Consider the following 23,812-nt stretch of genomic DNA (forward strand, 5'->3'; position numbering starts at 1 on the left):
CCTGTAACTTCCTGACTTCTCGGGAGAGAATGCGAATAACGGTCCACCTAGCACTCTATGGAAACACAGCCTTGGGGAGGTACACTTGAATTCTCAAGAAAAGGGTTGGTCTCTACCTGCTAACTCTCGTTCGGAGACAAGGATAAATTCACAACATTCGCAGCACTATCACTGCTTCTTCCTTATAATGACCTGCGATCTCAATTCGCAGCTTTAAAATAAAGGCACTTCAATACAGGCGTCAGCCTCTCTTATATGAATACCCACATCACATACTGTAAATCCTGAGACCATACTCGGGTCTTTCATTTTGCAGTACACGGGTTCTCGCCCTCCTTATGTCATGACTACGGCAGTTCCAGCCTCCTTCACATGTCTCTATCTATCAACCCCTGAATTACTCATCAATATACTCGTGATTCCATTCGGCTCACATAACCAGCCCCAGGTTAACATTCATCTATTACATGCACTTCCGGCGTCTTACATGGCCGGTCAGTTGTTCGATAAGAACCGTTAATCGCCCTTCCCTTGTATAGTAATGACTCTACGTAACAACGTTGAATCTCCGCTATTCTGCTTCCTGACCACAGCTGAAATTCCCATGCATAAAAATAAAAAAATAAAAGAGAAAAACTACAGCTGTAAACTGATTTCCCATACATCATCACCGGCGTGTAGCCTCTGTAAATGACGATCAGAGCTTGCATATCGACCCTATATTGGAATACACTGGAAAACAAAACACATGAAAACACTCCTATACCTACACTGGCACACCCTTAACCCCATCTAAACTAACTTAAAAAAAAATAAAAGGAAAATAAAAGCATGCATCAGCCCAGGACGCATGTAACTGTAACTTGAATTGAAGAACCACTGTGCCCTCTGGCTGAGAATTAACTTGAAATTAATTTATTTACATCTGACCTAAACTAATGTGCAACTATTACCCAGGCATGCTAAAAAATGACAAGGTGCTTATCTTGCGCCGGCTTCATCACCCATGATGTTTACATGGCCACTGGCGTCATCACGAACTTAGGCCATGGTCATCCCAGTCTTCCGGATGTGGGAAGTCAGTCCATCGATGCTCGGCGTGGGCTCCATAGCGCTGGTTGATGTTGCACCTGTAACAGTTGAATTAGGCACCGTTTCTTCGCCGCTAGTCACACACGTGTGTGAGATCACGCCCTTAATGCTTGGCCGTCAATTGACTACGACCTGCAAGCAGAAATTAGTTCGTCCAGCTCACCATTAATTTAAGGGCAATTCGGCCCGGACGTGAAGAGTCCTTGGCGCGGCAACGCGACACACGATTCCGAGGGTTCCCGATCGCGCCCGCAAATTGTTTTTATCGCATGTATACGGATCACTCCCAGATCGAATTAAAATACTGCACATACATTGTGCCACAGTTGATCACAGTTATTGATTGTATTTACTCGAACCCGTATCACTGGCTTAGTTCTCAAACATAAGAAAAGAGCGTCCTCCGGTAAATATAGTCTCGGCGTGCAAGCGACTTTACGGCACGAAGTTCAGGCAGAGAATGAGGTGACGCTCCCTTGTTACTGGCAGTTATAAAGACTCTTCGAGTTTTTCAAATAACGGAACTCCCTTCTGAAGAATAGAAAGTCTGTTGAGCGGCGGTTTAGTTTGAATGAGAAGCTATAGGTAAATGCGAAATAACATCTATGCCTTAAGTAGGCACCAAATATATTCTCAGGCATCAGAAAAATTACACTTATCTATCTGGACACATCAGAACTGTGGAATATCGGCGCAATGACAGATTATTATCATAAATGGAAACTGGTTCAAAGATGCAGTTAGATGGTTGGTTATTCTGCCATTGCGGTTCGGCCGTTCGCAGAGTCCTCATACTAACTCGTGATTGGCGGATTTCGAAACTGGCTTGACAAAGAATACTGCGGCGGTTTCCAGCAACCACGTTCAAATTTAAACAAAGTTCGTTGTCTGAAGCCATCCACGGGCCGCTCCTCTTATGCTAGCGTGGTCAGGTATCTAACCGTCTCCCAAACATACTCCCACACAAAGCCATGTTGCGCAATAAGTCCACAGGGTTCTATCATGATTAAAATTTGCCAATGAAGCATGTGATGATATGGTTCAACACTACACTTCATATATTTCTTTAATTTAGTACTCGATTATCACACAAGAATAGAGAATAGGAATATAGGCCTAAATAGAAATACTCGCACGATTTTTCCCTATTTCTATAATTTCAACACTTTTCTTCTCAGAGTCTTGCTCTTGAATTTGTTTAACAAATCACAGTCTTTAGTCACTTTCTTTGCATTAGTATCAAGAACAGGCCTGAACAGTTTTTTAAGTATAACGTATGTGATGTGTGCTTGATCACAGCCGGGGCACTGAAACGTCTCTTTAAACTTTGGAGCGGTAAGGAATTTCAACTTTCGGACAAGGTCACAATTTCCGAGATATCCTAACGCCCACGTTGTAAATATTAATACATTTTTAAGAAGAAAACGAATTTGCGTCGGCACTTGGTCGGGGAGCAGAATTCCCCTCACAGTACTTACACTGTAATCTGATTCGACAAAGTGCAAGCTACATATTCTGGAGTTATCATTAGGAGCCCGAAGAGATCCTTTTTCTGCTGCCTTGTCGAGAAATAGCAAGCCTCCATTTGTCCCCTAAACTCGGATTTTATGAAAAAATGAAAATTTATATTTGTGTATATTTCTTCGCTGTGTGGGATGTGCAGTTAGGCACGCAACAATAAACCACCTTAACCTACAGAATGTAAAGAGAAACTTGACGGTAATTGGACCCAGGGGCTCTGAAATTTGGATCGTGGGTTGGTGACCACGGGGCCCTTAGCTGAGTCCTGGCATTTCTTCCACTTACTTGTGCCAGGCTCCTCACTTTCATCTATCCCATCCGACCTTCCTTGGTCAACTCTTGTTCTTTGCCGACCCCGACGCTATAAGGTTTCCGAGGGCTAGGGAGTCTTTCATTTTCACGCCCTTTGTGGCCCTTGTCTTCCTTTGGCCAATACTTCCATTTTTCGAAGTGTCTGGTCCCTTCCAGTTTCTCTCTCTGATTAGTGTTATATAGTGGATGGTTGCCTAGTTGTACTTCCTCTTAAAACAAGCATCTCAGCAACCATCCATATATTGCAAATTGTGAGATCAAATAAATTTAAAAACGACAAAACTTTTCATATTTCATGTTAGATAAGGTCTTTCCTTATAAAACGAAGTTTAATATGTTATTTCTTCACATAAAACATGTTGAACTAACACGCGTTATCATATAATTCGCGCCAAACAACAGAACATATAAACGCGAACCTAGCGGTGGAAAAGAGAAAAACTATTACCCCGCTTTTAATGCAAGAAATTGGCTCTCTGTCCAGGCCTTCTAGTATCTAGTAGGCTTTGGCTATATCCAAACCAAGAATACGGCCCGCGTCCATTAATAGTCGCTAGAGTACAGCACTGTAGCCAAGTTGATGTAAATTTTACTTCCACTGACCAGAGTAGCTTCGGATAAAAGTGCCACGTCTTTTCAGCTTTATATTCAGAAGGCGGTGGGCTGGCTCCACCATCGGCTGCCCTAAGAATAGTTTTCCGTGGTTTTCTACTCTCCTCACTAAGACGAATGTCCGGACTGTTCCTTTTATAGGCTTCTGCTACTCCCCTCTCACCTTCACCACAATACATTTCATGGCTCGATAGAAGACTTCACCCTCTAAGATACTCGCTTTACCCCAACCAGGGTACGGAATTGAAACCTTTTAGTAATCGTCGTAATTTTAGTTTTGTTGTGCACTCACAGATAAGTCTCGGATAAAATGGACCCTGGGTCAAAACGGTTCTACCATATTATGACTAGAGAAGGAACCGTACAAAGAACTTCTAGTGAAATTATTTAAGTATGCTACTTTTTACTAATTGGCGTTATACTTTGGTATATTTGAGACTTGAACAAAAATTCTGCGAACATCCAAAAAAAAATGTTCATTAGCTGCCATTGGACATGAATTATTCAAAAATTGTTGGCAGCACAATAAGACAACTATATTTCTGGGAAACACGTTTCTGCCCGGTGCATGGCAGGAAAATTAATATATGAAGTGGCAATTACACGGGATGAGAACAGGTTTTACCAAGAGCTCTGTATCCATTTCAGTCAATTACGATCTATAACGATTTGGGTGAGCAGGCCAAAGAGTGCCTTCAATAATTCCACTTCTGATCTGAAGGGCTCTCATTTCCACGTTTGATAACTAGAAAGCGAATGTTTAATAGAACTGTAACTCTGCACAAAGGGCTGGTTAAATATTAATTCGATGTACAGTACAAAGGAATTCCATTACAATTGTAGTAATAAACACTCCTCAGATATCCATCGGCAATTTACTTCACGGCTGCTGAAAGTTTACCACAAATTAGTAAACTAGTTAATATAAATATGATGTTACTTCTTCCAGGTTGGTTAAGAAGAGTTTGAAAAGCCTACCCTGACAAAAATAAACTTAAAAGGACAATACTCATTTTTCTAGAATATTCACAACTAAGAAATGTATCCGTACCTTCGCTACGGTATTCTACATTGTATACGGATATCGAAGTAAATTACTGTTCATGCAGTGAATAAGATATCTTTTGAATTGCACGTCTCTTAGCGTTAACCAGAAACGGGAGGGGGAGCTTATCATACATTGTTTCCAATGTGAAGTCTGTTTTGCGGAGTTGTGATGATAACGGCAGGCTCACTTGCCTATTGCCATTCACAATCGAGTGGGTAAGTTTTCATTATAATGGGAGGCCCCATTACCTACTGCGCGGTCAGAAACGATGTGGGGAGTTTTCGTTACAATGGCAGGCGCCCTTTCCTCCTTCCAGGCAGATTACAGTTGAGGAGATTTTATTATAATAGCAGCACCTTCCCTACTGCCAGTCAAAATTGAGTTGTGCTGTTATCATTATAATGACAAGCCCCTTTTCTTAATGGCAGTCACACCGAGTTGGTGAGTTTACATTATAATTGTAAGGCCACTATGCCTAATACCAGTCACATTTTAGACACCGCAGGTAAATTTATTTATAATGGTGGGCACACTTGCCTGCTCCCCAACACAGTCGGTTAGGGGAGTTTTGAACAAACCTGCATGCTCCCTTGACTTCTGCCAGTCAAATCGAGAAGGGATTATTAATTACAATCGTAGTCCCTCTTTACTAATGCTAGTTACATAGCAGTTGGAGAAGGATCCCATTCCTACTGCCAGTCAAAGTCGATGTGGAGAATAACGATTACAATAGCAGACACCCTCCTGCTGAGAGTCACTATCGAGTAAAAAATTGTAATGACAAACACACCCTTTCCACATCGTTACAAATCGACTTCAGTAAATATATATAGATCGATATGCGAAGTATCTGCAAGTTTACTATATTTCAAACCTTCATTTACAGATTAATTGCTGCTAAACGATACATCATATCGACAAACGGATTGTACCATAAGATGCCTCATTTAGCGGTCTAAATGGCTGGTCTTATGATATTTTCTCCTTTATCATCTATTTATGGGTAAAATTGAATTAGAAACGTCGAAAGGGGTGAAATTTGGGTAAGGTTTTCTCACAGTGCATTACTTTTGGGTACTAATGTGCCGGCTACAAACATAGAATTTGGCTTACGTCTGAATACTGCTTGGGGCAATGTTCGTGTATAATTAGCTGATTCTGTCTTTTGTATAAGTGATTCGAACTACGAATTATACGTGTACAAAGTGTAAAATGTAGGTATAATCGAGAAATAGAGACAAATCTAACACACGACGAAACGTCATAGGACCAAAGTTGTTGGTCACTTCAAATTGAACTGTGATTGTGCCAACCGTTTTGTGATACGACTTACCGTGTGATCGCGAAATACCACGAAACGAAGGTCTGCACCGAAATTAAAACTGTCTCAATATTCTGATATTTATCGGGAGGAAATAATGAAATACTTCAATATCTTGGAAGCTTTCAGTCGATTTCAGGCTAAGACATATAATTTAAAAAATGTCAATGTTCCAGCTTGTCTGGCAGATAGTGCCTCAATCTTGCTTTGAGGCCCGGGGAGGGGGGGTATAAATGAGGACATTCAGAAAACTAAAATTCACAAATATGTAGATGGTCATTGCTACACCTGAAACGGATAACTGTACGAAAATTTCGCCAAAGTATTCAATGTACAGACACACTGTCGTTACGATTTTATCTATATAGATAAGGCAAGGACAATATTACAGGCTATAAATCCGTATCTGACCTATCACCGTAGTGATAGCATTACCACAAAGCAATGCTGAGAGCAGTTGAATTTAGTAAGTGGTGTAATCTCCCACAGAAAGGGAAAGGATTTACCTTTCATCGTCAACACCCTCTGACAAATCAGTGGGTTAGACGCCTTCAAAGATTATCTTGTAGCGAATGGCGTGATGCCTTGAAAATGACAGGCAACGTAACGGTCGTACGAGCTGTTCCAGACTGGGCCATGTTTGGGCTGCCACAAGGAGGTACAAAAGCATGCTCACGTTACTGCTCGCATGGAGAAGCTCTACGAAATAGTAGGCTCCAGAAAATACAATCTACCATTGCCCAAGCGTTGAGCGACTTAGGCTTTACAGTCTTCGAGGATATTCACTGTCTCTCCGTTACCCCTTAATTACTCGCATGACAGACAGCCACATAAACACTCGCGTCGGGTCTTTCAGACCCACAGTTGCAAATGGAAACTTGTACATGCAATCTGAGGTAAGTTATTAATTCTTATGAACAATATGAAGTCATGATACTTGACTGAATGATCGCCGTAATGGCCTTCGGTTCTATGGGCTGCGGTTTTGATTCTTGGCCGGGCCGAGGATGTTAACTTCGTATGGTTGATTCCTCTCGATCGGGGACTGTATGTGTCCGTGCTAATACACACACTCTACCGACTATTACAAAAGGTTATATATTATACTGTCGTATGGTCTCCGGAGAGGCCTGCGAAGGTATTTCGAGTTGACGCTCATAGGTGACCTGCAACTTAGAAGAGTGGGGAAATACATGCGAAGAATTCTAATGTCGAAGATGGCTCAAAAGTCCAGTCGCGATCTGAAGGAAATAATCAATGAAGGTCAAAAAGTCCTACCCATCCGAAAATCGAACACAGGAACTCTCGGACTAAAGACCAGCATGCTAACGAGTCAAACCATGGAGCTTCACCGTTACATAACATTTACACCTAAGATAAGAATTCGTTTAGCCGGTCAATATTTTTCTAGTCATTTCTTCGTATAATTTTTTGCAGAACCCAAACACTCGCGTGGCTTATATCTCATTACTATAGCAGATACGCAATAAATGATCAGCAATAACCCCCTACTGCACTATGACAAATAAATCAACAGCAGATGAAATTACATAATGCTAGCAATAATTTATATTACTATATAACATAGAAAATTGATAAAAAATATTCACCAGTGTCTCTGTGACCCGACACGAGTAACTAAGGGTTTAAGGCAGTAGCCGTCAAATTGACATGATAGCCTTCAAATAACACCGAAAGGGCTTTATAATACGGTAGATCGGACGATCAAATTCGAGACATTCGAAACACAACCCAATGATGTACATGAGGAAATTGAAACAGTATATGAACGAACCGTCCGATTCTATCAACAAGGATTCTAATTGGATGATATCGAAGTCATAGGATTAAAGGTTGGCGCTAGAGGAGCATTCCTCTCTTTTTCTTCCAGTTCTTCAAATCGTTCAACCTCGACCAGAAGTTGCCTTGACATATTCTATCCAATTCCTGAACAAACTTTTAATGCAACAACATACAGATGTGCTAACCGACTCACAAGTACTTTTAACCCTCGAGCTGGTAGCTGAGGATAGACAGTCAGATCTAATTTACCAGTAAATACAGCTAGAAAAGGTTGTGAATATTTCCGTTAGATGACAGCATTCATCAGGCATGTTTTCTCCTTGAATTGTGGAATGTTTCGGTGTTAAATACATCCCACCGCCGTCTCAATCTCTATATACTGCCTGCTCTGTGCCACGAGAATTGCGTTTACAGCGACATGGCAGCACTTACCGCACCCAGAGAACATGTTGGTTAGATGAGAGTTGGTCCGTAACATCAACATAAAATGAAAAATAATCCTTAACATGTTACTAATTGAGAGGGTAAAGCACATACAGAAACTAACATTTCACACTTCAACTTGGCTTAAGATATAGAAACGTAAAATAATACAGTAGATATTATATTAGGATCATCCCATGCTGCATGGTACATGCCAATTTCAGAATTTTCTCGACACGAATAACGGAGCACATTTTCCGTACTTTTCTTACTGTTATTTACCAGCAGTGGGCGCAAAAGAAATTCCATCACTATTTCGCTGACCCTTTGTTTATGACCAGTTTTCAGGATACATTTTATAGCACATAATGCAGTGCGTGCGTTCGTCATGTCATTAAATCCACCACCCAATCTCACTGAACTAAATATAGCTTCCATTGCGTCTCCAGAAAATCATCTAGTGAGAATGTAAAATAACCGACTTTGTAACAGATAAGACACACATTCCGCTATAGATTTCACAGTTAGCGAGACAGCATCTGCCGTCTCATTAGTGAGACACTTCCGTTTTTCACGCTTTGATTCCAACCGAATTATTTTAACGTACTTGATGAAATCATCATTCAAACATTGTAAGTATTTTATCTGCTGGTGAATAGAAATGCACAAAATCTAGATTGTTTTTCCGAAAGGCATTACAGTAATCATTTCTGAACTACAAGGGATAGATCGGAGACTTCTAAGCCTTTAACGAGGAAGTAGGCAGCAGGACTAGATAACTTCTCTGAAAGTCGGATTACAAGAAAACACAACAGTTTATTCGCGGGAGCGTGAGATTTTACAATATCTGTGCCGCATATACTTTCAACATTGACCACACAAGCAAACTTGTCACTGGTTCGGTTCTAGAGGAGCCGTACCTAATTAGCCATTTAATCAGCGATCAGTTACACTCCTGTCAGTTGGTCTGAGAGTTTTACATTCTACTCTAAGTCTTTCCTTGGGATATCCCGACAAATACAATCAACATTTTCCATTTACACTACCTGTCCAGAGTACTTCGTGACGGAGCTGACACAAGTCCAGGAGTTCTGCCATATTCATAACCGTTTGGGATACCATTCCCCAAGCCACGTAGTAGCGCGTGATTTGTTCTGACTGAAGGTAATGGGGATAATTCGAAGACCGACTAGGCACGCTCTCTGGCTTCAATATATTTTTATTTTAGTTTTATTTTTTACCTCCATCTCTAAAATTGAGGCTTCAAACACGGGAATAATCGGATGGAATCCATTGATTACCCTTGGTTTATCCTTGCCTTGATATAGCGTTAAGCCAATTTTACCAAATTTCTTTACTTGGGTGGATAACAGGAATCCTCACACCTGAAGAATTTGGATTTCCTGCTTTCATATACAGAGAAGAACACAACAATTAATCATTTTACAACCAGGGAGACACACATAAATGCTTGATGCAAACGCACTGGAACACAATAACGTGGGTACGGAGATAAGTTGGGTGCGTTAGCTGGCGCCCCTAGCGGAGGTTCGTGACACTAAGAGCTCACGCTGAGAAGCATGTTAACCGCATAGCATAGAGCAGGCAGTATTGAGACGGCGGTTATACATCCATTTATGTGTGATATCTTTGAAACAAATGAAGGTCGCAATTTAACAGCGTTGAAATACGTGTTGATTTTGTTGTGACTCTCGCGCAACCACCTCAAAACTCCCAATAAAAAAGACTAGGTTCACCGTTCACAAAAATTGAAGAGGTCGAAAAAACATCGCATGAAAACTCTGGCAGTGGTTCGCCATAACTGTCTCAGGTCATAACATTTGCTATACTGCCTCAAGAGGGGGTTACCTAACACCGACCTAGCGGGAGAGGCTCGAATCATAAGAGCGAGGCGCGCAGAGAACAGAGCCCACCCTCGTAATCGAACCTCTACCCTCCTTCACGCTCGCACTTCTAGATTTTATTCGCTGGACCGAAAAGCATAGGACTTTGACACGAACTCCCCCTCTCGTCTTCTAGGCTGAAAATCATATCCATGATTCTACGTATTACTGCGTTGTGGATATTTATTCTTTGAACAACACTACCTTTTCCAAGCCTTTTCAAATAAATTAAATGTTCCATGACTTTTACAAGATCATGTGTGTGACTGAAGATGGTTTTCCGTGGTTTCCCATTTTTACACCAGGCAAATGCCGGGGCTGTACCATAATTAAGGCCACGGCCGTTTCCTTCCAACTCATAGGCCTTTCCTATCCCATCGTCGCCATAAGACCTATCTGTGTCAGTACGACGTAAAGCAAATAGCAAAAAAAAAAATGTGTGTGACTTTGTACAACAATCTAGCTTACTATTGTTTGCCTAGGACCATTAGCGTTGAATGTTAAAATTACACTCATGTTCTTAAAACAGAACGCCTTGAAAGACTAGAAATAGGAAGTTCATATTCAGAGGACACGTTCAGTAGTACGTTATGCACAAACAATTAGCGTCTCAGTCAACTAGGTTCTGCATGTGTCGTATTGCCTAGTAAGCACTAGGTCCTTCCATGGGCACTGATAACTTGTTCCATGCTTGATGCCAATGGCGTCCTTGGGTATAGCCATCAAGGCTGAATTCAGCTGGTTCCACAGTTCATCTTTGGTGGTTGGTATTGGGTCACAGCGCCACAGCTGTCGTTTCACCATACCCCACGCAATTCGATTGGCGAAAAGTCCGGTGATCGGCCGGGCCAGGACAGCAGTCTGATCATCCTTTGACAAGCAGAAGGCACGTTTTCGTGCAGCAATATCTGGTCGTGCATTGTCCTGCTGAAGTACGGCATCCCGGGTGTCGTGCAGAAAGTGTATACTTACGGGTCGGATGATGTCATTCATGTAGGTCAAACTGGTCACAGTGCCATAGACACACACCAACTGTGATTTGTGGTTGTACCCAATAGCACCCCACACCATGAGGCCTTGACTTGGCGCTGTATGTCTTGTGTGAATGCAGTCAACGTGATGTATCTCGCCCTGTCTGCGGCGAACCAAAATGCGGCCATTATTTTCAAACAAACAAAATGTTGATTCTTCCAAAAGCACTATCTGCTGTCATTACTGTCCACAGTGACGTCGTTCCATACACCATTGCAGTCTAGAATGTTTATGCACATTAGTCAAAGTTAGGCGGAGAAGTGGACAACACGCCAGTAACCCAGACCGTAATAAACGGCGACGGACTGACACTCCTGATAGTTTACGATGTGTTACACTGTTCCACTGTTGCGCCAGAGCCGAGGAGGGCGCAGATCTGTCCTGCAATGCCTTTCAGATGAGGTGTCGATCTTCTCGGGGTGTGGTCGGTGTGGTGCCACCAGACCCAACTCATCGTGTTTTACGGCCTGTGCACACCCGTTGCACGACATACTGCGTCCCACACGAGCAGCAATTTCACGGATGGATGCATCACATTCTCTCATTTTAATAACGCGCTCTCTTTCAACCTTACTCATTTGGCGGTACGAATCTCGTATACGTCTGCGAGGCATCCTGTACATCTGCCCAAGTCACACTGATCCTTTACCTTTAGTTTATAACGACAACGAGAGCCGCACACGTATTTTACCAGTCGGCGGTGGTGTTACGAAATATCGATTTGGACCTTGAATCTGACGGCCGTCATGGTTCAAATGCTAATCGTTTCTGCAGAACATACTAATGCACATGTATTGTTAATATATTCTTCCTATCACTATCTTTCAAGGTGTTCTGGTTGTTAAAGGTATGACTGTGAAAAAGGAAATTTCTCTTCTTTTTTTTTCGGGCAATAGTGGTAAATTTAAAATTCACGAAAGCTACCAATTTTAGGAAACGTAAAGCACATAAGAATTAACTATAGAGTATATCACTTCCTTTATTTATATAACAATCGTGTGAGTTATATAATTAATCACCCAGTTGAAATTTTTCTCGATTAATATTTGTGGGGTACCTTTTTCATTGGTGGAGATATTGAATATCCTTGATTGAAGTGGTGCAGTTCGACCTGGGTCGAGCCGTCGCGACGCTCTGGACGTGCCGTCCTCCTCAGTCCTAGGCTCTGGGGGACACAAGAATTGTGGGTCTTCCCATCTGCTTATGCCAGCTTCCTCGATGTCTGCCTGCCAACGGTGGACATCGCCTTCTCCTCCGGTGGCGTCTGTGTAGCTGCCTCATGCCAAGTCATCAGACTGCTCGGCATGGGTACCGGGCCAACGGACGGCGTCTCCCTAATTCCTGCGCAGGCCGTGTGGTGGTAGCGGTTGCATTTCACTTGGAGCCCACAGCTTTCCTGACGGTGGCCCCAACTCATACAGCGGAAACACTCAAAGAGCTGCTGAGGAGATGTTTCGATCTCACCTGACTGCCACTACCCGCTGAGGCCCACTCCTGATGGGCTCCCCGCTCGACTCCTTCCTGGGAGCAGTCCTGGGCTGTGGCTTTGTGTTCCTCTCCTTGTGGCCCTGCATCTTGTTCTTCCTGGTTCAGGAGCGGCGTCTGCTTCCTGCCGGCGGTTTCTTCTCAGCGGGAGAAGAGCCCTTCTCGTGACAATGCCGTCCTCCCGGCCTGGGAACCGTGGGGTAGCTGGTGGCTCCGGAGCAGTGCTGCCTTTTTCCTCCTCCTAGCTGACATCTTAGTGCATCCCTGTTCTGTGGAGCACGCACCGATGTCTGCACCGTGAAGGAGACGCAGTCAGGCCGTGAGGACTGAGTAGAACCTTTGTATGCCCGGAGGCGTCCGTCTCCGCGCTGGATTTCTTCGTCCGGGGCGCGTTCCTGGTGTGCGTACGAGTAGTGGGCACCCCTGGGCTGCCCGCGCGAGGGGTAGACGTTCCTGGTTGGCGTCCTTGGTCGTCCGCGTCCACTTCCAGAAGGACAATATCTGAAACGGTTCCTCTCGATCCAAAAAGAAGGGCGTATAACTTACCTTGTATTTTCGAGTTCCACATAGATGGGAGAATGTCAAGCTATAGTAGTCTTCATAAATGACTTGTTTCCATCTTTAAACTAAGTTGAACTGATCAGGAACGTTGTTTTCAAACCGGAAGGTCGGAACAACAGTAAAATCTCTAGAATCATATGTCTTAAATGCAGCGATAGCACTGAACTGACGTATTTTATCACCTCTTACAGCAAACACCTCTGCAGAGAAGTTAAAACATTCCTTGCCTATCAGACCTATCCCATATTATTTTAATCCACCTGGAATAATTACAGGTGATTAAATGCTCTGGACTTATGCAACAAGTTTATAAATTAATAGCCTATGGGAGTTATCAGAAAAATGTGAAATATAAATATCGAAGTCAATGAATCCTGATTTTCTGAACATTGAGTGCATTACATGATGTATCATTATCCTTGCTGATCCCGTAAGTGTCGTGTAGGATGAATTTTTCTTGATTCTGGGCCTGTTAAAGAATCGGCTCAGTAGAACCTTGAGCAGTACGTTAACAATCCAAGATGTGTACAGAAAAATAACAAGGAAAATGAACTGTGCAACATGAATCACTGAGGCTTTTTCTTTAAAGGGAGAAGTTCTCCAGGGGTCAGCATTAAGCCCTTTATTATTCAACATTGCAATGAATCGGATAATAGAGACAGTAAGGAAGGAATCGTCGTGGACGATAGTGTCTGCCGATGATGCTGTAGTGTGCACAGGTTCGCAAAATGAAGTAGAAGTTTTGCTGAAGAATCGGGGGGGGGGGGGGGGAAATCTGGGGGATAGTGCTTTGAGGGTGATCAAAAGTAAAACCGAGTTTACGACCAGTGTGAGCCTTAAACAACCTATAAAATTACAAGGAGTGGACGCGCCAGCGGTGAAGAATTTTAAATACCTTGGCTCTAGCATGAGTGACAAAGGCGATGTAGGAAGTGAAAGGGCTGGACATCAGGCACGTCTCCATGGAGACCACAGTGGGTCCGCCCACGTTTCCATGGCAGCCATAACCCTACTCCCTCTAGTCCAGCCAGTCAGGCGGTAAACTGAACCTCCCTGCACCAGTTGTCAGAACACTTCTCTTAATGTTGGGAGTGCAGGTGTCGGGGGAATTAAGCACAAAAGTGAGGGAAGCAAGATGTATGTGTTTAAACGTTAAGCTCCTTAAGCCGTTGGGCTTTTTCAATCGAGAAACTGCCAGCGTTTCGCCCCAGTGAAACAGTGGGCTCATCAGTTGGATTGCTGCACCTGGCGGCTAGTGCGCCGTTGAGAGCCTCTAAGGTAGGACAGTGCAGTGACGGTGCACTAGGGGAAGCATGTGCCTCCACTTGTAGAAATGCCTACTTTTGACCTGTATAAAAACATAAGGTTCCTAGAAGGAAACTATGATTTAATTTTATCGACTGCAAATTTTAAAAACATTCTATACGTTTTTATCCTTTTCCAGTCGCGAAATTTTTAAGATTGAAGTGGTTTGGCTACGTTAAGAAGAAGACGGAAGAATATGTAGGGAGGAGAGTAACGGAGAAGGCTGTGCCTAGTAAGAGGAGAAAAGGAAGACCGAGAGAGAAGATGGGAGGGCTGTATAAAATAGGATATGGCAGACCTTAACCTACAGGAAAACCTGGTCTGAGGCAGTAACAATTCGAGAACGATAATCCGCACCAGTAACTTCACATAGTGTGGGAGTAATAAAGCGGAACAAGAGGAAGGAAACGAATATGACACGGGTTGTACCTCTTCCTTTTCTCTTTGTCAACTGCCGCTGGCCGTGCCATCATGCTCATATCTGCCAGTTCATTCCTCCGGGGTAGAATACTTCCACAGTACTAGGGGTGGTGGTGATTATTGTTTTAAGTGGACGTACAACTAGGCAACCGCCCTGTATATCAGAGAGAAAATGTCCAAGGGATCCGACACTTCTAAAATTGAATGTATGGGCCAAAGAAAGGCAAGGGCCACGAAGGGCGTGAAATTGGAAGACTGCCTAGCCCTCGTAAACGTGATAAAGTCGGGGTCGGAAAATAACAAGAGAAGACCGAGGGAAGTCGGATAGGATAGATGAAAGTTAGTAGCCTGGCACAAATAATCGGAAACAATGCCAGGACTCACGTAAGGGTCCCGTGGTTGCCAACCGACTCGCCCCTTTTAAGAGACAGTATGTAGGGGATATCGGCCAGGTCAGGAGATAAACTTGGGAAGCCCCGTGTGCTAAGAAGCCGGTGCTAAAGTCGTTACAAGCTCTATTGAAGTGTAATTAAGAACCCATTCGGTTCGAACAAGCTTACGTCAGCCGGCGCTCTCTTTAATTATATTTAACGTTTTGCTGGGGCAAGCGTTTTTCACTCGCCGTAACAAGGATACCTGGAAACTAATTGCAAGACTTGGAACGAGGAATGTCATATTAATATAAAGCACTTTACCGCAAAACTGATCTCGAATTTATATTATCAGACAGACGTTCTACCAGCCCACGTTCGCTATGAGAAACTAAAGCAGGTTTTCATTTCTATTTTCGTAAGAAGGAAGCCATATTTTCCAGTCGCGACTTAGTTAATGAAAACACATGTAGCAGTATAACACACCTGTAAAATTACTGCTTCAAACAGACCGAGAAGCTTTAAAATGAGGAACGTTTTTGCAAAACTCAACAACTACAAAAAGAAAATTTGAAGCACATTTTATTGATTTTCTTCTGAAAATATATATTAAACTAAAACTCTTCTTATAATAGAACATTAAGACGAAATTTATTAGTATAACTCCCTTTTCAAAATAATATTTTTATTATCAGTAGCAAAGTAGGGATGAGAATTGAAGTTTTTCTGTAAAACTCAACATCTACAGCAACAGAAGATTACAAAACTAATTTCAAAGGTCATATTTCACATATTGAATCGAACTACACATTGAAAAGTTAGTAGACTGGCTCCTCTGGACACTCATCATCACTATTCTCCTCACTTCGCTCTGAGTAAACTTGCAACTCCGCAGAATAGAATAGTTTCGCCTCCTCAGAAGGCGAATCGGAATATTCCATGTCTGTTAACGTACTCACTTTTCTTAACATTGGCGTGATTTGATCATTTGATTGGCAATGTCATGTCCACACTTCTGAAGGTGGCTGCACCACTTTCAATACCTCAACGACAATAGGGTCACCAAAATAATTTATTTGAACTTTGCACAGAACTCGTGTCTTTGATTTCACATTCGTTAAAACCGGCACTTCTCTCATCTTGAGGGGTATCTTGTGTTTCAAAATCTGTCTACTTGCTGATTAAAGTCATACACTTCCCAGCTCTTCCTAAGAACAAGGCATCTCCCGTGCTGATATAGTTTCCACTTTTCTCATTTTTTCTCAATATTACCAAAAATTTACATGGTTGCCAAAAGTAAAATAAATACATACGTCGTGAATATAAATAAAATCCGGAATAATATGCACATGTTGAGTTTTGATCAATTTTTCTTCCCTTGGATGTGAAGTTTTGCAAAAGCTCGTAACATTCGAAGCTCTGTTACAGTGGTATACGTTCATTTCAGATCAATTCTGATGAGTGCATATCATTAATATTTTTGTAATTTTTAGTTGTTAAGTTTTGAAAAAAAACTGTCCTCACTTTACAGAAACTGGAGCAGGGTTCATTTCATACATGAGTAAAATTGCACAGAAATATGGTGCGAGAACCTGGGACTCCACACACGATAATTTGTCATTATTGGTAGTATGTACATGAGAAAAATTTTATTTAGCACAGTGAACAATGTTTTCGTTGAGTGCTCAGCTGGTTGGAGCCTCTATATCAACTGTCATGGTTGGCTTATATTTGGGTTCACGAGAGTTGAAGTCTGACATTTGAGCTGCAAAAGCAGTAACTACGAAGTACGCTGCGTTGTCATAGTTACCTCAATCTGCCGCATGTAATTTCATACAGGCTAAGTATTTAATAAAACATATGTTGGCCTAATGCAATTCAATAAACTTTGACCCTTTCCTAAGCTTGGGCTAATAATTCTAGCATGTAAGACAGAACACGTCATTTCCGATAAATATTGAATTTAATAATCACTAACAAAATCCTCAGTTTCTGAGAATAACCTCAATATATGCAGATGCTAAATGCAGAATAAAACTAGCCACAGTTTAACTTACAAAAAATAAACTAACGACGAAAATAATATTCAGGAAGGAAACACGTAAATATATAAAACAGGGACAAGTAACACAGCTAACACTCCGAATGACATCGCAAAAGCGACTGAGAACAAGCCAAGCCACGTGGCGATAGCTTCCTTAAATGTGGCATCTCTATTCACGTTGCCATAGCAACATAACATTTTCGAGCAGCGTTAATCAACTTTTTCTCGCCAGTGGCGGTAAACGTCAGACACGTGGTATAGGTGTCTCTGAAGAGGAGTACGAGGGAAACAAAGGCTGATGGCTTTTCCGTTGCTTTCCTCACCGAGCCAGAAGGTACCAGGCAAACAGAAATATGTTGTTGTTGTTGTTTGAGTCTTCAGTCCATAGACTGGTTTGATGAAGCTCTGCGTGCCATCATATACTGTGCTAAAATGTTCATTTCTGCATAACTACTTCATCCTACATCTGCTCTAATGTGCTTGTTAATTTCATACTTTGGTCTACCTCTCTTGCCGTTTACACTTCCCTCAGAAACCGAATGTAGAAGTCTTGTGTGTCTAAAGATGTGTCCAACCATTCTATCCCTTCTTCAGGTGAAATTTAGCCAACTCGATTTATCCAGCTCACCTTCAGCATTCTACTGCAACGCCACATTTCAAAAGACTCTACTTTCATTCTGAGCTAGTTATCGGCCACGTTTCACTTCCATACAATTCTACGCTCAATATGAAAGTCTTCAAGACATCTTTCTAATTCCTGTAACAATCTTCCAGGAGGACAAATTTATTTTCTTGCGTAATATAATTTGATCTTTTCGGTTAATGGTAAACATTGTTCTCACCTCTCCGTGCTAGAAATTTGGCCAACAGTAATACTCTGAAATTCACACGAATTGAGGGGATAAATCACTTCAGATTCCCTCTCATCAGCTATGACAAGCAACAGTCACAGAGAACAAACACAACGCACGATGTGTTACAATAGAGAACTCGCTGAACACTAACGATAATAGGAAGGGACATCGCAAGACTAAGTGTTGGACATCCCATCTACATTATTCAAATTACCTACTCGTCTCTAAGATGCTCTGGGGACCTCTAAGTAATGAATGCAATTTGTGTCGGCTCTCGTCATCATGGTGTGAATACTGAGGTTTCCCAGACATATTGGGGGATTACTGTGGAAAATTAGGGCACTTGGACTAGAGAAAAGAGTGGGTGAATAATAGTAGGTGAAGTGTCATCTGATCCTGTAATAATTAAGAGGGTGTCCGGCAGGGGAGTATTGTTGGACCCTTATATTTTCCTACATACATAAATGATATCAGTAAAGGTCTTGAATCACAGGTAAGCATACTCGCGGATCATGTTATACCGTACAGAGTAGGAATTCAGTTGCAGGATTATGAGCGACTGGAGGGGGGCTTAAACAATGTAGTGAGATGGACAGCAGACATTGGTTTGAATGTAAATAGAATGAAAAGTCAGGTTGTAAATTTCACCAAGAGGGAAAGTCCTCTCAGTTTTAATTATTGTGTTGATGGGGTGTTAGTATCTCATGGGGAACAATGTAAGTACCCAGGTGTTAATATAAGGAATGATCTTAATTGGGGTAATCATTTTGACGAGGTAGTTAAGAAAGGTCACAGATCTCTTCACACGGTTATAAGAGTATTTAGGGTTTGTAGCAAGGAGACGGCGTACAAGTCTCTGGTAGTACAGTAGTTAGAGTGCGGCTCACCAGGACAAAAAGTAGAACAATTGAAAGGAAAGCGATTTCCAACAAAGGAGTAGTATTTCTAAAATTTTGCAAACTCTGAGCTGGAAAGACTTCGGAGTAAAGAGACGATATGCTCGACCATGCGGTGTGTTTCGAGCTGTCAGTGGTGAGTTGACGGGGAATGACATAAGTAGAAGAATAAACTTGGGTCGAGCTTTAAAAAGTTGGAATTATCGAAATATGAATATAAAGCTGGAATTCAAGAGGACAGAATGGGGCAAATATTCATTTATAGAACGAGAAGTAAGAGATTGGAATAAATTATCAGAGGAAATGTTCGATGATGTTTCGAAATTCTTTCAAAATGTTTAAGTAAATGCTAGGTGGGCAGCAATAAACAAATGTAAATATAAGGTATACAACTGATAGGGAATCTGCCACCTGGGCGACCGCCCTAAATGCAGATCATTGATTGATTGATTGATTGATTGATTGATTGATTGATTGATTGATTGATTGATTGATTGATTGATTGATTGATTGATTGATTGATTGATTGATTGATTGATTGATTGATTGATTATCCTAATTACTTACACTACTTTCAAGTCTACTAGGTACTATATAAAAGGGTTTCCTTGAATGAAAATTAAACCGGTAATTTGAATCAACGGTGCCTTAAAGCTGGAAAACACAGCAAATAATTATTTTTAGTACATCACTTTTGACACCGTGGTTAGTTCCACTGGTGGAAGAAATCAGCACCATAATGTCGACCGGCAGAGTAGGAGAGATTGTGTGGCAAAATTTATAATCATTAGATTGCGAGCGAAAACCTTGGATTAAAATTCCAAACCTCTACGTGTTGCTCATGTCCCGGCGGACCAGGTTGTGTAAACACAGGTCACCGATAAACCCTCCATGTCATCTAAATGACTCGAACATTCTTTGTGAGATTTTGAATTTTTATGGCAATAGCTTGTGGATATACATATCTTGAATTCAGTAGGGATTGATTGTTCCAGTGCGCAGTGAAGGAAGTTTAAACTTTTCAAACGAAAGAACACTTCTTTTGTGTACCTTTTTCTTCTGCTCTAGGAGGCACAGGTTCATGAATATTGGTACATGAATTGAATACACGTGATTAATACCCGGTATCAAATTGACAGTTATTACTTTTATGGTTGATTGTATTGAGAAAATATGTCGAGCAAAATTATGAAGCTTTTAAAAACAATTTCTGGTTAATATTTAATTAATATCTCAATAACTACTAATGAAATCAAACCCATTCTTGTACAGTGTATGTGTTCATATATTTCTCAGTATGTCATAGAAAAGACATTTTCTGTAGACTTCGTAGTTTTCGAGGAAAGGGTACATACCTGATGAAAATGGCATTGTGGAAAAAGAGAGGTAGAAGTTCGAGTAAGAAGTTGCTCACGATTTTCAAACATCCTATGGCAATTTTCATCTTCCTTACATTCATTACTAGCAAATATACCAGTGCTTCGCTAAGGTATTCTATATTGTATACGGATTTCTCCATAAATTACTGAAATGACTGTGAGTAAGATTATATTAAACTGCATGTCTCTTAGCACTATCCGAAGAACAAAACAGGGAAGACGCCATGCATTGCTCCCAATGTAAGAGGCATTGTGGAAGTTTTGACAATAATGGCAGTCCACATTCCCTACTGCCATCACAATCGATTTCAGGAGTTTCTACTGTAACGGCAGGTTCACTTCGCAACCACCATTCAAGTATAGATGGACTTTTCATTATAAAGACAGGCCTCTTTTCCTAATGCCAGTCACAATGGAGTTGGAGGTTGTTCCGGGAGGTACACCTCAACGCCGCGCATTCAAAATTAGCGCCTAAATGATCTCCCCTATCGAACTAAAGTGGAAACTACTACAACAGGAACTTTAATCAGAAGACCTCACCACCGAAATATTATGTAATTTTGTTATTGTGCAGTTTCCTAACCTGAGTGAATTTCTCCTTGTTTTGTTTGCCATTCATCAAGAAGTTTGGACATTTTTCTACAGATGATACTACCCTAGTGCGAAGTGAAAGAACTTATAATTTAAAGAAGTTTTGTATTTCTAGGTTTTTGTAACTGATTGATGTCCATTTATTTTTTGAGTTGGCAATATTTCCTTATTATTTCCGCCAGTTTTGAATATAGCAAATCACTAATTTCTGTAATTAATCTTCCACCTATCACAGGCTTCTTGTTCGATTCTGAGTGTTACTTTTGAACTCTACCAATAAAATTGAGAGGGTGTGGCTGGTTTAGCCTTGAATGATCTCGAACCTTCCCTGAGGGTTTACAAACTGCGGCTTTTCACGTTTCTTGGCCAATTGATCGTGGTCTATCTGAGTTTGTGTGTTTAGCAGGAGGCGGGCGGCCTCCTTCGTCGGCAGTTGAACATCTATAAGGTAATGGCCACATAACATTATTCTTTCTTGCTACCTCCGCAGTTTAACCCGACGGAAAGGTCCAACTCTTTAGTTATGTAACAAACTTTTCTATAATGTAACTTTTATTTCGGCCAATGTAAAAACTTCATAAAATCTTTAACTGTAAATCAGGGATAGAGAGTGAGTTACCCTCTCAAGCTCCCCTTCATCTTGGTTTGAGGTGCCTGTAATTTAGCAACCTTTTCAATAATGTATTACTGTTATGTCCATGCGTGCTACCTCAAGTAGCTTGGGATTAGCCCCTGTTTCTTCGGCCGAGAGCCCTATAGGTTTTAATATTGCATTATCTGGAGCACAGTGTACGCCTCCATTCAGCTTGTATTCGGGCCGTTTATTTTACCTGTTCTTTTTTGCAAAGGCCCTGTAGGTTGGGTACTAGATACGCCTGTGTAGAAGTCAGTTCATTTGTAAACTAGGGCTTGGGAGGCCGGAGATTGTGTATTGCCTTGTGTAGGCTTGGGAAACTGAGAGCCTGTTAGCTCTTTTTCAAAGTTCTGTAATTGTGAAAGGTGCCTTTGGAAGGCTTGATATTGTAATTGAAGGAGCAAGTGCTCTTGAAATTAAGGGGATTTCTGCCCTTGGATAAATGATTCCTTAGTCTGAATTAAGGTTTTCGTAAACTGGATCCGCTATCTCTGACATTGTAAAATAGGGGCTTGAAGCCCAAAATTGTTAAAGTTCTGAATTTTGGATTTTCCTAGTCTTGTACCTGATATTCTGTTATTTGTTGACTTGTTGATTTTTATGAAGAAATATAGCTTTCATTTCAAATTTTAATTTACTTTTGGTATTGTATTTAGACCCGTTCAAGCCCGCACCTTCTTTAACCTCTTTCCACTCCACAGGTAACCCCGGAACCGAGATATTTGATTATAATGGAGAAATGCAGCGCTATCTAACATACCAACAAGAAAAACACGACAATAAATCATAGGACCATAGTGGTAGATCTCTCTAAATTGAACTGTGCTATCAGTTTTCTTAATACGACTACCGTTTGGAAAAAACTACCCCGAAACGAAGGTCTGCACCGCCATTAAAATGCTTCCATATTTCGATATTTTTCATGGACAAATGTTATACACCTGAAGAGCCTGGAATTTTCCCTCAATGAACAGAGTGTGCAGGTTTTGGGATTAGTAATTGCATATACACGGATACATTAAGGAAAAAGTAATACAGTTCAGAAAATTGAAATTATCAGGAAATTGGATTATAACTGAGGACAAATACGTAAATAAAATGTGGAAGTATTGGACAATAGAATACTCCTCAATTAATTGTGATGGTATGAGTTATGGATACAAGAAGGCGGCAACAGAGGAGAAATTTTGGCGCCTGGATTCTTAGATAAACAGAGAGGAGGATGACTTAAGCCTAAAGAGGCAAGGCAGAGGCAAGAAATTAAAGCAGAAAACAGAAGTAGAATAGAAATACAGTAAAAATTATAGTAAATACCACAATACACCTTACGGTGTGAAATAATGGGCTTCACTCCGCAGTACTGTTCAAATGCTATCCGAGGACAATTGTAACCTCCAACGGTATTCCGCCAATATCCCGCAAAATGGCCGATTGATGTCTCTCTTACTTTCTACCCAAGGAACAAGCACGAGTTTACAGGAATGATGACGAAAATGGCAATATGTTACTTCCCTGCTGTCAGAGACGTTGGTGTGGTAACCTGTAGGTTCGTTGTCGGTCTATCGGGCACTCAATGTAGAGCATGAGACTTGCAGAAAATAGTTTGTTTCTCCGTCATTTGAAGAGTAATAGTAATTATGTACATAACAAAAGTTGTTTATAATAAAGGGGCGTTTCACATATAGTCCACGGATTTTACAGAAAATCAATAGAGTAAGAGAAAATGGAAGAAAACCGTTCTCCTTTTCCTACAAACCCCCCGTCTATTCAGACATTCTTAAGTCATATGCATATCAAAACCTTTCACTAGATGAGTATACTCCAAATATGAAGTTTGGTTCATATCTATCCAGCCGTTTCGCCGTGATGGTGGAACAAATAAGACAAACCGACAAACAGACACGAATAATAAAAACCACTGATACGGTCTTGAGTTGACCTAAAACGGATAAATATCTGAAAAATTGGGAAAATGAAATTACAGACAGCGAATTCGTCCATAACTTTATTTACGGTATATAGACTCTGTTTTCTTGTCTCCTTCTCATTCTGGTTTTCTTGGTTGAATATTCAGCTGCTCTCTCTGCAGAATATATGCATTTTCGGTCTATTTGTCTTTCTGAATTTCTGACGTCCATAAACTCCGGACGCATGTGGAGTTAAAAACAAGATGCACTTTACTGAATACAATCACAATGTAAACC

This window comes from Anabrus simplex, chromosome 1, assembly GCF_040414725.1.
Source record: "Anabrus simplex isolate iqAnaSimp1 chromosome 1, ASM4041472v1, whole genome shotgun sequence".
NCBI classification, from domain to species: Eukaryota; Metazoa; Arthropoda; class Insecta; order Orthoptera; family Tettigoniidae; genus Anabrus; species Anabrus simplex.